General features: G+C 40.8%; 2 long non-coding RNA genes across 2 annotated transcripts; both read right to left on the reverse strand.

The window, feature by feature from the left end:
- Window positions 1-1467: 1467 nt before the first annotated feature.
- On the reverse strand, window positions 1468-3020 carry LOC119271495. Its single transcript, XR_005134557.1, has 3 exons — window positions 2726-3020; window positions 1822-1881; window positions 1468-1544 (listed from the first exon to the last, which is right to left on the reverse strand). It is a non-coding gene; the product is annotated as an uncharacterized LOC119271495 (long non-coding RNA).
- A 201-nt stretch (window positions 3021-3221) lies between these two features.
- LOC119271496 lies at window positions 3222-3720 on the reverse strand. The gene is made up of 3 exons (XR_005134558.1): window positions 3622-3720; window positions 3468-3544; window positions 3222-3358 (listed from the first exon to the last, which is right to left on the reverse strand). It is a non-coding gene; the product is annotated as an uncharacterized LOC119271496 (long non-coding RNA).
- Between the last annotated feature and the right edge of the window lie 9599 nt (window positions 3721-13319).

A 13319-nucleotide genomic window follows, 5' to 3' on the forward strand; every position in this document is an offset into this window, starting at 1 on the left:
TTGACTATAAGCATGAGGAGAATTTAGCACGGATTGCAACAAAGAAATACAATCTATTAAAGAGCAATTATCATAATTAAATTCCTTGAAATCCAAGATAGTGGGTTCGTTGCTATCTAAAGGTTTAACCTCTTCAATCCCACTTTTACCAATTTTTGCATCAAGATCTAAAAACTTTGAATCATTGGGACGCCTTCTAACTAATGTTGACTCATCTCCAGTCCCATAATTATCAAGATTAATATTGCAAAACAAGGATTTAATAGGGGACACAACAATCACTTTTAGATCTTCATCCTTATTATCATGAAAACTTTTCGGTTTAGCGGCCATCTTATTAACTAAGGTGGCCTATTTATCCGAGATTTCAGCAATTAATTTTTCAAAATGAGCTAGCTGAGATTTCAAACCATAAAATTCCTTAGACATATCATTGAGCTCTTTATTCATGAAACTGATAAAACTTTTTTGTTCTTTAAGCTCATTTCTAGAGAAATTATTATGCTCAAACTGCAAGGACATAAAACTTCTAACTTTGTTTTCAATTTCTTCCAACCTTGTAAGGTGAGGATTAACTCCTTTTGGTAAATCCATAAGGGTAACAAGCAACAAGAGGTAAGCGAGAAAGAGGCGTACGGGAAAGAGAGGGCGAATAAAATGGCAAGAATGAAGTAGAGGAGAGGAGAACGAGAGGCAAATGACAAATAATGTAATGCAAAGGATAAGAGTTGTGATGGGTACTTGGTATGTCTTGACTTGGCGTATATCTCCCCGGCGACGATGCCAGGAATCCTTCTTGATACCTCTTGAGCACTGCGTTGTTTTTCCCTTAAAGACGAAAGGGTGATGCAGTAAAGCAGTGTAAGTATTCCCTTCAATTTTTAAGAACCAAAGTATCAATCCAGTAGGAGACCACACCAAGCTTCAAAATATCGGATATCAGGTTTGTATCGGTTTTGACATATCAGATGTCAGATATCGGGTGATATATCAGACGATATGTAGATATATCGGCGAACACCTGTCTAGTCTTGGGTACTAGATCGGGACCACGGCTTGGCGCAAGGGTGCCGGTCCCAACGATATGGTCAAGCAGATAATGATCATTTAGTTATCGAGTTCAACATCGTCATGAAATTATAAACACTCAGTTAGTTCATTAGACCACAAAAGCTAATAACTACAACATTAAGTTCAATACTAAGAGCACGAACACGAGAGATGAAGTACTAATAGCAGGAACATAATAAGAAAGCAAAAGCCAGGCATACTGACGGTAGAGGCGGTCAAACTACAAAGCAATAGCAATTAGGCATACTAATTAGTAGCTCTGGCCAACTTCCTTGTTGGTCAACTTCATAGGTGCGCTTAGATGATCAACCCGTGGCCTTGGTGTGAAAGCAACTGGCGGAAGCACATCATGCTCTTGTGCCTGAGAGCGTCTTTTTATTTGAATAATCTCAGCTCATGTGGGAAAACTAAAGCATGATGGCACGAACTTCAGAAGATGTCATGTACTCAAAGATGACTTGAATTCGATGGTTCTACAAAACAGATAAAAATAAAGATCATTATTCTATGGATAAGTAAGGAAAAGGGAACAAATAATAAACATCTACTTCGGATTAGCTAGTGTTAATAAACCATTAAAGATTACTGAGTGTACAAAAAATGATGTGCGGTCAGACTATCGATACTCTTTAGCCTATATAACCTAGGTGTACGTCATCCCTTTCTCTACAAAGTACAATTTAGCAGTCCTTTATTGTTATTGTTGAATCAAGAAAGCAATGGAATGATAAATGGATACATTGAACTTACACGAAAGGCCACCAGATATCTCAAAGAAAAGATTGCTGATGTAAACATGTCTATGCCAACCTGTGGATATTTATTTGAGTAGATGTCACTAATTTCAAAAGTTAATATCTGGTATAGGGGAAATTCATGTAGGTAGTAATGTGGTGGTGGAACTGAATTATACAATAAATGCATATGCATATATGAAACACAATCTCTGTCTGTTGTCCAAATATATGAAATCTGCTTATAATCTTGATCCAGAGCAGCCAGTAGGTCTCTAAGCTGCTTCTTTAAAAAGGAAGATAACCAAAAAACTAATAATGATTGTAGCTACATCTTTAATCTGTGAAGTGATACACATAGCCAAAGGCCCTTGAAGATCACATGGCTAAGGAGCATGTCAATATCAGCTTTTATGCAAGTAGAAGCAGCACACTTCATTCACACTGCACTATGATAGCAGTATGTATACATTGTGTAGATACCATTACTGAAGTATAGTGATAAGAAAAGAAACATGATTACTGCACATTATTTATTCGTAATTTATTATATTTGAAGCCCCACAGAAAAAATAAATAAGTTGTAAAGATCACCATGTATGTTGATATGTTCACTAAATCCTGAACTATAGTCAGTTCATAATTTAAAATCATTATCTCAGGGGCTTGAACTAAAAAAAATGAAGAACCAAATATTAACTACATGGGCGGGTTCACAACATATATATAGCAGCAACTCTTATAGATCCTTCCTAATACAGACAATAGAAATATTTTGGAGAGGGTATTGAAGATAAATTAAATTTATTTGGTTCCTAGCCATTTATGTGGGGTTACATGATGTATTCAATGGCCATGAGAATAGTGCAAGGAATTTAATGATACAAAGCTATACATGGAATTTAAGGATAAAGAGTTACTTGTCTGCTGAGTGGGTTCAGAGCGACGAACGTGAATGGTGTCAAGGAGGTCAACAGTCACACTGCCAGATCACTGCAGTTCCATTGCTCGACACCATACATAGAGAGATGATACGAGTTTTCTGCTCTATGAGCTAAAGTTCTGCAGTAGAGACACGAATCGGAATGTACATCAGGAATTGGGTAATCAGGGTATTGCGGAAAAGAAGGCAACATTGTATGGCATGTCTAGCCGTTCGACTCCCATTTCACTCCGGGGCACCTGAGTCTAGGGCATGCATGTATACATCGATCTCATACCCTACAGTCCTGCACACATGCAACAGACAAGGACTCAGCACAAAATATTATACATACTTAAACCAAGAAATGAGACTGCAATAAGCGAATCTGAATCATTCAAACCTGACAAAAATACAGCTTCTAGCCAAGTAGCCTGATAGTCCGAATGGACAGCAACATGATTGTGATAGCTGTCATTGTTGCCCATAAGCAACCAAGTGATGTGGCGGTAAGTGCCCACGAGCCGAAGCTCAAGCACAGGAATCGCTCGTACAGGCATACTAATAAGAAACCGTCCATTTACAGCAACGTTAACAAAAATTCTTGGGTCTCCAAAAGATGCCTTGCCTACTGAAAGAGCACGAAGACCAAAAGGGAACCACTCATGAGAATGTGTGGTGGTAACAAAGACCACAAGAAGGTCCAGAAGAATTTGGAAAAAAGAAAGCCCTATGATTACCCAGGCGATGTTTCTACTTCTATCTGCCCCACTTGCTCGGATTGCTTCGAGCATCGACAGGCACAGATGGTTGGGGCCTGAAAATGGCACACTAGGTTGAGTATCTTGCAATGCAAGCAAAGCATTGGGGTATAAGTAAAGAAATGGCGAGCACCTTTTTGCATCGGAGGTCTGTCAGGCAATGGTAAGTTATCTTTCTCCATGGAACTGCCAAGTTGTGGTGAATTGTCCTTTTCAGCAACAGACTCATTAACTGATCTGACTGTTTCAATGGCCTGTGAGAAGAAACACACATAAATAAGCATAGAAGGAAGGAGAAGTTTGAAAATACAGATGATCTGGAAGTTACCAAGCTCTCTTTGTCTGTGTCAACAAACTGCTTTGTCTTTAAAAAGAACGCACTGAGATTTTGCACTAACATACTTGAACAGCTTCAGAGATTCCAGTAATCACTCTAATGACATCTGCGCAAGCAAAGAAGAGTTATTATAAAATCACCACCAAACAAACGAGAGAAAAGATGATTAGTCACAAAATCACTTGTAAAGCGTTCAGGCATATCTGTAGGCCTAGGGAGCTAAGCTATTGGAGTCAATGCATACGTACAGAAGGGGAACTCTGCTTCCATTCCAGTTCTCTCCACAAGTTCAGTGCGCTTTATAAACTTAATCATTAAATGACCTTCCACTGGTCTAAAAACATACTTCCACGGGAATACCAGGAACTTCTGAAACTCGACGGTGTACAGAACTGCAAAGCAAAGCAAAACAACAGAAAATGAGATAGAAAAACAAGAAGCCTTAAACATCAGTCAGAAATTTCAAGTTGTAGTTGCATGGAAAGGGTAAATAAAATGGTACCAGCGTTTATAGGACCATAGGCATGGCCTGACTGGATTTCATCTAGATATTCGTTAAGCTTCATCTTAGTAATCTCAAGCCACATTGGACTACATGTAAAAATAGTAAAAGTATCAGGGGCCTCATCCACTCAACAAATTGTAAGACCATCCTGAAAGTTCTCCTGGTAGTAACGCCGACCAGTGGTATGGCTGGACGGCACAATCGTTTTCATCCGCAAAAGAGAACCAATAAGATGATGGACCTGACCACAAATTTTGAAGATATTAACCCCCGCGTGCCTTCCAGCGAACGAATGACGTCGCCACAATAGACGTAAATGCCGTCCAACTGCGATGCGGTATCTTTGTCAGGAATTGCTTGGAAACATGATCACCATGACAGGATAATAAATGACTCAATAAAGCAGGAGGATTTCTGAAAGGTTTAACAACGACTTTTCCACCTTTGCAACAAAGGTTATAAACAATTTTACGTAGCACACATGAAGAATATGGATTGGCCCTCTCCTCAAACCAAAAAGAAGCCTTGCAGTGAGGGCACTGGTACTCAGGAGGACCATAGTAAGATCTGTCCTTATAGGAAACTACAGAAAACACAATACTCAAGGAGGCCGTCATGACAGGAAAAGGAAAAAACAAAACTAACATCAACCTAATAGTTAGTACCTTTGTGATCGTCAACTACCTCGACAGGAAAACCAGTCCAATCAGTTGGCAAGTCCCCTTCAATCCGAAGATCTACATGCATGTTGTTATGAGAAACAACAGCCAAAACAAAGATACTAAGGACGGAAAGACAGGAACCCCGACCAAGAAAACCAGTACATGTAACACCATGGCAACGAAGGCCCCTAAGTAATTTATGCCTCTTCCGATTTCTAGCCAACATGGCAGGAGTGAGCACTGGGAACCAGGCATCCCCTAGAAAACGACAGAACCGACACAAATGAACAGATGCAAGCCAAACAAAACCTAAGGAAATGACCATATAGACAACATACCATTTCTCTTACGAATACCACAAACACCAACAACAGGAGCATGCAAAACACACCGACGGCGAGCCATCATCAGCAATGAGCACACATATATGCAAATACTGCATATTAAGACGAAAGCGAAGTAAAGACAGCACAGGTAAATGCAAAAAAGTATCAAACAGGAGCACAAGAGACAGTAGAGCCAATTAAATGAAATAATAATGATTCATGCATAAAAAGAGATGTTTATTACAAGCATACCCAAGGGAACAATATAATGACCCAGACATAATCTATCTAAGAAACTCCTAGATGGGCTTTAGAACCCAGACACCGAATTGACCAGCTGTGAATACAATAATTGTAATTGAACACTTGTATTTATACCAGCGACATCAACCTGCCCGCCTGCATGTACCAGAGGCCAGGCAGGCTGGGCAAGCGCACCTGCAAGCACCAGAAATAAGTAGGTCGGTGGAGTAACGAGGGGCCCACGAGGGTGGAGGGCGCGCCCGGAGGGGGGGTAGGCGGGCCCCCTGCCTCGTGGCCTCCTCGTTTGTTTCTTGATGTCCACTCCAAGTCCCGTGGATCACGTTTGTTCCAAAAATCATGTTCACGAAGGTTTCATTCCGTTTGGACTCCGTTTGATATTCCTTTTCTACGAAACACTGAAATATGCAAAAAAAAAACAGCAATTTGGGCTGGGCCTCCGGTTAATAGGTTAGTCCCAAAAATAATATAAAAGTGTAAAATAAATCCCATTAACATCCAAAACAGATAATATAATAGCATGGAACAATCAAAAATTATAGATACGTTGGAGACGTATCAAGCATCGCCAAGCTTAATTCCTGCTCGTCCTCGAGTAGGTAAATGATAAAAACAGAATTTTTGATGTGGAATGCTTTCTAGAATGTTCTTCAATGTATTTTTCTATATTGTGGCATGAATGTTCAGATCTGAAAGATTCATGATAAAAGTTTATTGTTGACATAAAAATAGTAATACTCCAAGTATGCTAGTCAAGCAATTATGTCTTATAAAAATACCATAGCCAGAGAAAACTTAACCCACAAAGTCATATAGTTTGGCCATGCTTCATTTTCGTCACACAAAATGCTCTCATCATGCACAACCCCGATGACAAGCCAAGCAATTGTTTCATACTTAGCCTTTTTCAAACTCTTTCAACTTTTACGCAATATATGAGCGCGAGCCATGGACATAGCACTATGGGTGGAATACAATATGATGATTGAGGTTGTGTGAGAAGACAAAAAGGGAGAAAGTCTCACATTGACGCGGCTAATCAATGGGCTATGGAGATGCCCACCGATTGATGTCAATGCAAGGAGTAGGGATTGCCATGCAACAGATGCACTAGAGCTATAAATATATGAAAGCTCATCAAAGAAACTAAGTGGGTGTGCATCCAACTCGCTTGCTCACGAAGACCTAGGGCATTTGAGGAAGCCCGTCATTGGAATATACAAGCCAAGTTCTATAATGAAAAATTCCCACTAGTATATGAAAGTGACAAAATAAGAGACTCTCTATCGTGAAGATCATGGTGTACTTTGAAGCACAAGTGTGGAAAAAGGATAGTAACATTGTCCCTTCTCTCTTTTTCTCTCATTTATTATTTTTTCTTTTTTTATTTGGGCCTTTTTTTTCCTTTTTTTTTCTTTTGGCCTCTTTCTTTTTCTTTTTTCGTCCGGAGTCTCATCCCGACTTGTGGGGGAATCATAGTCTCCAGCATCCTTTCCTCACATGGGACAATGTTCTAATGATGATCATCACACTTTTATTTTTTTACAACTCAAGAATTACAACTCGATACTTAGAACAAAATATGACTCTATGTGAATGGCTCCGGCGGTGTACCAGGATTGCAATGAATCAAGAGTGACATGTATGAAAAAATTATGAACAGTGGATTTGCCACAAATACGATGTCAACTACATGATCATGCAAAGCAATATGACAATGATGATACATGTCATAATAAATGGAACGGTGGAAAGTTGCATGGCATTATATCTTGGAATGGCTATGGAAATGCCATAATAGGTAGGTATGGTGGCTGTTTTGAGGAAGATATAAGGAGGCTTATGTGTGATAGTGAAGGAAATATGCCCTAGAGGCAATAATAAAGTTATTATTTATTTCCTTATATCATGATAAATGTTTATTATTCATGCTAGAATTATATTAACCGGAAACATGATACATGTGTGAATGCATAGACAAACAGAATGTCACTAGTATGCCTCTACTTGATTAGCTCGTTGGTCAAAGATGGTTATGTTTCCTGACCATAGACAAAGAGTTGTCATTTGATTAATGGGGTCACATCATTAGGATAATGATGTGATTGACTTGGCCCATTTCATTAGCTTAGCACTTGATCGTTTAGTTTTTTGCTATTGCTTTCTTCATGACTTATACATGTTCCTATGACTATGAGAATATGCAACTCCTGTTTACCGGAGGAACACTTTGTGTGCTACCAAACGTCACAACGTAACTGGGTGATTAAAAAGGTGCTCTACAGGTGTCTCCGAAGGTACTTGTTGGGTTGGCGTATTTCGAGATTAGGATTTGTCACTCCGATTGTCGGAGAGGTATCTCTGGGCCCACTCGGTAATACACATCACTTAAGCCTTGCAAGCATTGCAACTAATGAGTTGGTTGCGGGATGATGTGTTACGGAACGAGTAAAGAGACTTGCCGGTAATGAGATTGAACTAGGTATTGAGATACTGATAATCGAATCTCGGGCAAGTAACATACCGATGACAAAGGGAACAACATATGTTGTTATGCGGTCCGACCGATAAAGATCTTCGTAGAATATGTAGGAGCCAATATGGGCATCCAGGTTCCGCTATTGGTTATTAACCAAAGAGGTGTCTCGGTCATGTCTACATAGTTCTCGAACCCGTAGGGTCCGCACGCTTAACATTCGCTGACGGTATAGTATTATGAGTTATATATGTTGGTGACGGAATGTTGTTCGGAGTTCCGGATAAGATCACAGACATGACGAGGAACTCCGGAATGGTCCGGAGATAAAGATTGATATATGGGATAATAGTGTTTGGACTCCGGAAGGGGTTCCGGATGTTTCCCGAAATGTTTGGGTACGAGAACACTTTATTTGGGCCAAAGGGGAAAGCCCACAAGGTTTTTGGAAAACGGAAAAGGAAGTTTTGCGGAGTCCAGGGGCCAGACGCCAGGGTCCCTGGCGTCTGGCCCTGGAGTCCGAGAAGGACTCTTGCCTTTCAGGTGAAACCGACTTTGTGGAGGCTTTTACTCCAAGTTCCGACCCCAAGGCTCAACATATAAATAGAGGGGTAGGGCTAGCACCCAAGACACATCAAGAAACACCAAGCCGTGTGCCGGCAACCCCGTCCCCTCTAGTTTATCCTCCATCATAGTTTTCGTAGTGCTTAGGCGAAGCCCTGCGGAGATTGTTCTTCACCAACACCGTCACGATGCCGTCGTGCTGCCGGAACTCATCTACTACTTCGCCCCTCTTGCTGGATCGAGAAGGCGAGGACGTCACCGAGCCGAACGTGTGCAGAACTCGGAGGTGCCATGCTTTCGGTACTTGGATCAATCGGATCGTGAAGACGTAAGACTACATCAACCATGTTGATATAACGCTTCCGCGAATGGTCTACGAGGGTACGTAGATAACACTCTCCCCTCTCATTGCTATGCATCACCATGAACCTGCATGTGCGTAGGAATTTTTTTGAAATTACTATGTTCCCCAATAGTGGCATCCGAGCCTGGTTTTATGCATAGATGTTATATGCACGAGTAGAACACAAGTGAGTTGTGGGCGATACAAGTCATTCTGCTTACCACCATGTCATACTTTGGTTCGGCGGTATTGTTGGATGAAGCGGCCCGGACCGACATTACGCGTACGGTTACGCGAGACTGGTTCTACCGACGTGCTTTGCACATAGGTGGCCGGCGGGTGTCAGTTTCTCCAGCTTTAGTTGAACTGAGTGTGGCTATGCCCGGTCCTTGAGAAGGTTAAAACTGCACTAACTTGACGAACTATCATTGTGGTTTTGATGCATAGGTAAGAACGGTTCTTGCTCAACCCGTAGCAGCCACGTAAAACTTGAAAAAGTAGAGGACGTCTAACTTGTTTTTGCAGGGCATGATGTGATATGATATGGCCAAGGCATGATGCTATATTTTATTGTATGAGATGATCATGTTTTGTAACCGAGTTATCGGCAACTGGCAGGAGCCATATGGTTGTCGCTTTATTGTATGCAATGCAAACGCCCTGTAATGCTTTACTTTATCACTAAGCGGTAGCGATAGTCATAGAAGCATAAGTTTGCGAGACGACAAGGATGCTACGATGGAGATCAAGGTGTCACGCCGGTGACGATGGTGATCATGATGGTGCTTCGGAGATGGAGATCACAAGCACAAGAAGATGATAGCCATGTCATATCACTTATATTGATTGCATGTGATGTTTATCTTTTATGCATCTTATCTTGCTTTGATTGATGGTAGCATTATAAGATGATCTCTCACTAAATTATCAAGATATAAGTGTTCTCCTTGAGTATGCACCATTGCGAAAGTTCTTCGTGCTGAGACACCACGTGATGGTCGGGTGTGATAGGCTCTACGTTCAAATACAACGGGTGCAAAACAGTTGCACACGCGGAATACTCAGGTTAAACTTGACGAGCCTGGCATATAACAGATACACGGAGACCGAAAGGTCGAGCGTGAATAATATAGTAGATATGATCAACATAGTGATGTTCACCATTGAAACTACTCCATCTCACGTGATGATCGGACATGGTTTAGTTGATTTGGATCACGTGATCACTTGGAAGATTAGAGGGGTGTCTATCTAAGTGGGACTTCTTAAGTAATATGATTAATTGAACTTAAATTTATCATGAACTTAGTACCTGATAGTTTCTAGCTTGTCTATGTTGATTATAGATAGATGGCTCATGTTGTTGTTTCGTTAAATTTTAATGCGTTCCTTGAGAAAGCAAATTTGAAAGATGATGGTAGCAATTACACGGACTGGGTCTGTAACTTGAGGATTATCCTCATTGCTGCACAGAAGAATTACGTCCTAGAAGCACCGCTAGGTGTACCACCTGCACCAGCAACTGCAGACATTGTGAATGCCTGGCAGTCACGTGTTGATGACTACTCGATAGTTCAGTGTGACATGCTTTACGGCTTAGAACCGGGACTTCAACGATGTTTTGAACATCATGGAGCATATGAGATGTTCCAGGAGTTGAAGTTAATATTTCAAGCAAATGCCTGGATTGAGAGATATGAAGTCTCATATAAGTTCTATAGCTGCAAGATGGAGGAGAATAGTTCTGTCAGTGAGCATATACTCAGAATGTTTGGGTACTGCAATCACTTGATTCAACTGGGAGTTAATCTTCCGGGTGATAGTGTCATTGACAGAATTCTTCAATCACTGCCACCAAGCTACAAGAGCTTCGTGATGAACTATAATATGCAAGGGATGGATAAGACGAATCCCGAGCTCTTCGCAATGCTAAAGGATGCGGAGGTACAAATCAAGAAGGAGCATCAAGTGTTGATGGTCAATAAGACCACCAGTTTCAAGAAAAAGGGCAAAGGGAAGAAGAAGGGAAACTTCAAAAAGAACGGCAAACAAGTTGTTGCTCAAGAGAAGAAACCCAAGTCTGGACCTAAGCCTGAGACTGAGTGCTTCTACTGCAAGTAGACTGGTTACTGGAAGCGGAACTGCCCCAAGTATTTGGCGGATAAGAAGGATGGCAAGGTGAACAAAGGTATATGTGATATACATGTTATTGATGTGTACCTTACTAATGCTCGCAGTAGCACCTGGTTATTTGATACTGGTTATGTTGCTAATATTTGCAACTCGAAATAGGAGCTACGGATTAAGCGAAGACTAGCTAAGGATGAGGTGACGATGCGTGTGGGAAATGGTTCCAAAGTCGATGTGGTCGCAGTCGGCAGACTACCTCTACATCTACCTTCGGGATTAGTTTTAGACCTAAATAATTGTTATTTGGTGCCAGCGTTGAGCATGAACATTATATCTGGATCTTGTTTGATGCGAGATGGTTATTCATTTAAATCAGAGAATAATGGTTGTTCTATTTATATGAGTAATATCTTTTATGGTCATGCACCCTTGAAGAGTGGTCTATTCTTATTAAATCTCGATAGTAGTGATACACATATTCATAATATTGAAGCCAAAAGATGCAGAGTTGATAATGATAGTGCAACTTATTTGTGGCACTACCGTTTAGGTCATATCGGTATAAAGCACATGAAGAAATTCCATAGTGATGGACTTTTGGAACCACTTGGTTATGAATCACTTGGTACTTGCGAACCGTGCCTCATGGGCAAGATGACTAAAACGCCGTTCTCCGAAACTATGGAGCGAGCAACAGATTTGTTGGAAATCATACATACAAATGTGTGTAGTCCGATGAATATTGAGGCTCGCGACGGGTATTGTTATTTTCTCACCTTCAAAGATGATTTAAGCAGATATGGGTATATCTACTTAACGAAACATAAGTCTGAAACATTTGAAAAGTTCAAAGAATTTCAGAGTGAAGTTGAAAATCATTGTAACAAGAAAATAAAGTTTCTATGATCTGATCATGGACGAGAATATTTGAGTTACGAGTTTGGTCTTCATTTGAAACAATGCGGAATAGTTTCGCAACTGACGCCACCCGGAACACCACAACGTAATGGTGTGTCCGAACGTCGTAATCATACTTTACTAGATATGGTGCAATCTATGATGTCTCTTACTGATTTACCGCTATCATTTTGGGGTTATGCTCTAGAGACAGCTGCATTCATGTTAAATAGGGCACCATCAAAATCCGTTGAGACGACGCCTTATGAACTATGGTTTGGCAAGAAACCAAAGTTGTCGTTTCTGAAAGTTTGGGGTTGCGATGCTTATGTGAAAAAGCTTCAACCTGATAAGCTCGAACCCAAATCAGAGAAATGTGTCTTCATAGGACACCCAAAAGAGACTGTTGGGTACACCTTCTATCACAGATCCGAAGGCAAGACTTTTGTTGCTAAATTAGGAATCTTTCTAGAGAAGGAGTTTCTCTCGAAAGAAGTGAGTGAGAGGAAAGTAGAACTTGATGAGGTAACTATACCTGCTCCCTTATTGGAAAGTAGTTCATCACAGAAACAGGTTCCTGTGACACCTACACCAATTAGTGAGGAAGTTAATGATGATGATCATGAAACTTCAGATCAAGTTGTTACTGAACCTCGTAGGTCAACCAGAGTGAGATCCGCACAAGAGTGGTACGGTAATCCTGTTATGGAGGTTATGTTGCTAGACCATGATGAACCTACAAACTATGAAGAAGCAATGGTGAGCCCAGATTCCGCAAAATGGCTTGAAGCCATGAAATCTGAGATGGGATCCATGTATGAGAACAAAGTGTGGACTTTGGTTGACTTGCCCGTTGATCGGCAAGCCATCGGGAATAAATGGATCTTCAAGAAGAAGACTGACGCTGATGGTAATGTTACTGTCTATAAAGCTCGACTTGTTGCAAAAGGTTTCGACAAGTTCAAGGGATTGACTACGATGAGACCTTCTCCTCCGTAGCGATGCTAAAGTCTGTCTGAATCATGTTAGAAATTGCTGCATTTTATGATTATGAAATTTGGCAAATGGATGTCAAAACTGCATTCCTGAATGGATTTCTGGAAGAAGAATTGTATATGATGCAACCGGAAGGTTTTGTCGATCCAAAGGGAGCTAACAAAGTGTGCAAGCTCCAGCGATCCATTTATGGACTGGTACAAGCCTCTCGGAGTTGGAATAAACATTTTGATACTGTGATCAAAGCATATGGTTTTATACAGACTTTTGGAGAAGCCTGTATTTACAAGAAAGTGAGTGGGAGCTCTGTAGCATTTCTAATTTTATATGTGGA

This window comes from Triticum dicoccoides, chromosome 3A (genome assembly GCF_002162155.2).
Source record: "Triticum dicoccoides isolate Atlit2015 ecotype Zavitan chromosome 3A, WEW_v2.0, whole genome shotgun sequence".
Lineage (NCBI taxonomy): Eukaryota > Viridiplantae > Streptophyta > Magnoliopsida > Poales > Poaceae > Triticum > Triticum dicoccoides.